Source organism: Staurois parvus, unplaced genomic scaffold, assembly GCF_062004578.1.
Source record: "Staurois parvus isolate SC_StPar_1 unplaced genomic scaffold, SC_StPar_1.0 ptg001269l, whole genome shotgun sequence".
Lineage (NCBI taxonomy): Eukaryota > Metazoa > Chordata > Amphibia > Anura > Ranidae > Staurois > Staurois parvus.
Window position 1 is genome coordinate 88,406 of NW_028319065.1, and position 4,790 is coordinate 93,195.

The following is a 4,790-nucleotide window of genomic DNA, read 5'->3' on the forward strand; positions in this document are numbered from 1 at the left end:
AATAGTGCCCCATCGTTGGTGTCAGTGGGAGGAATAGTGCCCCATCGTTGGTGTCAGTGGGAGGAATAGTGCCCCATCGTTGGTGTCAGTGGGACGAATAGTGCCCCATCGTTGGTGTCAGTGGGACGAATAGTGCCCCATCGTTGGTGTCAGTGGGACGAATAGTGCCCCATCGTTGGTGTCAGTGGGACGAATAGTGCCCCATCGTTGGTGTCAGTGGGATGAATAGTGCCCCATCGTTGGTGTCAGTGGGACGAATAGTGCCCCATCGTTGGTGTCAGTGGGAGGAATAGTGCCCCATCGTTGGAGTCAGTGGGAGGAATAGTGCCCCATCATTGGTGTCAGTGGGAGGAATAGTGCCCCATCATTGGTGTCAGTGGGAGGAGTAGTGCCCCATCATTGGTGTCAGTGGGGGGAGTAGTGCCCCATCATTGGTGTCAGTGGGGGGAGTAGTGCTCCATCACTGGTGTCAGTGGGAGGAGTAGTGCCCCATCACTGGTGTCAGTGGGAGGAGTAGTGCCCCATCACTGGTGTCAGTGGGAGGAGTAGTGCTCCATCACTGGTGTCAGTGGGAGGAATAGTGCCACATCATTGGTGTCAGTGGGAGGAATAGTGCCCCATCATTGGTGTCAGTGGGGGGAGTAGTGCCCCATCATTGGTGTCAGTGGGGGGAGTAGTGCCCCATCATTGGTGTCAGTGGGAGGAATAGTGCCCCATCACTGGTGTCAGTGGGAGTAGTGCCCCATCACTGGTGTCAGTGGGAGGAATAGTGCCACATCATTGGTGTCAGTGGGAGGAATAGTGCCCCATCATTGGTGTCAGTGGGAGGAATAGTGCCCCATCATTGATGTCAGTGTGGTGGAGGGGAGAATAGTGCCCCATCATTGGGGTCAGGGGGGGGGGGGAAATAGTGTCCCATCGTTGGTGTCAGTGGGGGGAGGAATAGTGCCCCATCATTGGTGTCAGTGGGAGGAATAGTGCCCCATCATTGATGTCAGTGTGGTGGAGGGGAGAATAGTGCCCCATCATTGGGGTCGGGGGGGGGGAAATAGTGCCCCATCGTTGGTGTCAGTGGGGGGAGGAATAGTGCCCCATCGTTGGTGTCAGTGGGGGGAGGAATACTGCCCCATCGTTGGTGTCAGTGGGGGGAGGAATACTGCCCCATCGTTGGTGTCAGTGGGGGGAGGAATACTGCCCCATCGTTGGTGTCAGTGGGGGGAGGAATACTGCCCCATCGTTGGTGTCAGTGGGGGGAGGAATACTGCCCCATCGTTGGTGTCAGTGGGGGGAGGAATACTGCCCCATCGTTGGTGTCAGTGGGGGGAGGAATAGTGCCCCATCGTTGGTGTCAGTGGGGGGAGGAATAGTGCCCCATCGTTGGTGTCAGTGGGGGGAGGAATAGTGCCACATCGTTGGTGTCAGTGGGGGGAGGAATAGTGCCACATCGTTGGTGTCAGTGGGGGGAGGAATAGTGCCCCATCGTTGGTGTCAGTTGGGGGAGGAATAGTGCCCCATCGTTGGTGTCAGTGGGGGGAGGAATAGTGCCCCATCGTTGGTGTCAGTGGGGGGAGGAATAGTGCCCCATCGTTGGTGTCAGTGGGGGGAGGAATAGTGCCCCATCGTTGGTATTAGTGACACCAATGATGGGGCACTATTCCTCCCACTGACACCAATGATACTTACTTTGCTGACCCCTGCTCCAGCCTGGGCTCGCTCTCTCACTTACCTGTCAGCTGTCTTCCTTCTCTGGCCGCTCTCCTCTTCATTCGCTCCTGCAGCTCCCTCGGTCTTCTTTGATGTACGCGCGCTGCCGCTCGGCTCCTCCTCTCCAAGCTCCACCTCCTCGCCGGTGATTGGCCGCCTGTGTGCCTCTCCTGAGCTACAGTTCCGGTGGCCAATCAGCGGCGAGGAGGCGGAGCTGCTGAGCGATCCCGGAGGTGTGGCTAGGTGACAGGAGCAGCGTATCATCCCGCCCACACATCGCCGGAGACAGCAGCGGTGTCTCGGTTCCTAAGACCATCGGAAATATGTGTTTTCCGATGGTCTTAGGCGACCCCTGGGAAATGGTCGTTCGACCCCCAAAGGGGTCGCGACCCCCAGGTTGAGAACCGCTGGGTTAGAGGGTTGGGACAAACCATTTACCACTGACAGGGGTGCTTACAGTGATCAGCTTTTATTCATTCATGTAAAACCAAGAAGAGTGAGCTGGAGTTGGGCTTACAGCTTGTTAGTGTATCTAAATCTGCTAGTCCATGTAGTCCATCACTCACCCCCCCCCCCCCAGACTGACAATGCTGCTGTCAAATGATGTCTCTGTTGCTCCTTCATCCAGAGTGGGGGGGGGGCGCTCTAATACAGGAGGTGTGTTACTGGCCAGATCACCAGGTGAAAACAGGCAGGGAGATGACACCAGTGCATTCTATAACCTGAACATGGTGTCACCCTCCTGGCTGTGCTGTCTGGCAGAGGTCTATACATCCCGGATGTGGAGGGACGGAATTTCATATTGTTCGATAGACAAAACAGTTCTTGTATGAGTACATTTAGGCCGCATTCACACCTGAGCGAAGCGCGAAGCTCAGGGGGGGAAATCAATATTCCTCTATGGAGACGGTTCACATCTCCACTCCAAGTCGCCTGAAGCAGAACGCCTGAAGCTCAAAAACGCTACAAAACTTTTTCAGCTCAAATTGGGCAGATTTGCGCGTGTTTGGCGCGTTTTTATTCGCGTAGAAGAGAATACAAACGCGCAATCGGTGCGTTTTTGCGCATTTCAATGCATGTTTTGCGCAATTTTCTGCTCAAATGAAAAAATTTAAAAAAAAAATAGTAATAATATATGAATAAATAAATGTAAAATAAGTCAAATAAATACACATATTAATTAAAAAATCCTGATAAATAAATCATAAATAATTATTAATAATGAATATTATTATAATTATAATAATTATATTTAACAATATTTAACAATAATAACCTTAAAAAAACGAAAAAACTTATTATTAATTATTAGTATTATTAATTATTATTATTAATATTAATAATAATAAAAAACACCCGAACAAACAAATACAATAATAATATTTAGAATAATAAAAATAAATGATTATTTTATTACTTTTTTAGGTTTTAAAGGGGTAAGGTTATGGGTTAATTATTATTAATTTATTATTACAAAACTTTATTTATGATTATTTCAATATATTTGTGTATTTATTTTACATTTATTAATGTACTATTATTATTATTATTATTATTAAAAGACGACCAAAAGATGTTCTTCCTCTGTCTGCCAACTGGCTGCATAGGGCTTGTCACTGCCACAACGTTTCCGATAAGTGGATGTAGATCGTGTTCATTAGAGGTGAAAGAATTAGAATGACAGACAGGTTGTGTGGGACCCAGGGGCGGACTGACAACTCATGGGGCCCCCGGGCAATAGGGAATCATGGGGCCCCTGTGTCCTTGCCCAAACTCAAAAAAGCCTATGAAAACGACGTCATTCTTCTATGTTTCTATCATTTGTAATGCAAATCATCCTGATCGCCGTCTTTGTGACTCCTTTCTAGCCTATCATGGCACTTCTCAAAATATCAGTGAGAATTGTCATTACAGTGCATTATAGTGCTCTGCGGGGGCGGGGACTATTGCTGGTGGGAAAAAACATCTTTATGATACTTCCGTCCTTATGACACATTTCTAGCTTATCATGGCACTTCCCAAAAGATTTGTAACTGCAAATTGTCATTATAGTGCATTTGAATGCTCTGTGGGGGCGGGGTCTGTTGCTGGTGGGAAGAGCCATCTTTATTACACTTCCATCTTTGTGACTCCTTTCTAGCCTATCACGGTACTTCTCAAAATATCTGTCAGTGAGAATTGTCATTATAGTGCATTATAGTGCTCTGTGGGGGTGGGGACAATTGCCGGTGGGAAGAACCATCTTTGTGACACTCATCTTTGTGAAACATTTCTATCCTATCACGGCACTTCTCAAAATATCTGTCAGTGAGAATTGTCATTATAGTGCTCCGCAGGGGCGGGAACTATTACTGGTGGGAAGAACCATCTTTATGACACTTTTGCCTATGTGACTAATTTCTACCCTATTACGGCACTTCTCAAAATATCTGTCAGTAAGAATGGTCATCACAGTGCATTATAGTGCTCCGCGGGGGCGGATACTATTGCTGGTGGAAAGAGCCACAGTGAACAGCACCGGAAAAGCTTCTCCCACAAAGTTCGTCTTTAAAGCACCCACAGACCATTTCAGAAGATTATTGGACAAGGATGGAGGGGCAGGGTTGGGTCAATGGGTAGGCTGAAGGGGCAGCAGCCTTGGGGACCTCATAAGCAGGGGAGGGGCTTAGGAAGAGTAAGCATGGGAGGGGCTTAGGAAGAGGCAAACCTGCAACTCTTGGTTACAAAGTTGCTCCTGGATCAGCATTTCTTAACCTTTTTTTTAAGTTTTTGTTCTCTTCCCAAGTACCCAAAATCTGGAGGAACCCTGAGGGAATTTTTAGGATGAATTGGGCTCCATTTTGGGTTTTTTTTTTTTTTTTTTAATTAAATGAAAACTGTATATTTTTTATTGCCATTAAATCACCAAAATAGGTTCTCCCACCCCTGAGGTGCAACAAAATAGCCTGCTGTACCTGCGGTGTGCACGCGCCTATCTCGGGTCCGTGCTGTAAAAAGTATTGAGGCCAGAAATAGCCGGGCGACTTGCATTTTCGGAAGGAGGCCAACTGCAGAGGACCCCCTCATGAAAGGTTTCCCATCAGATT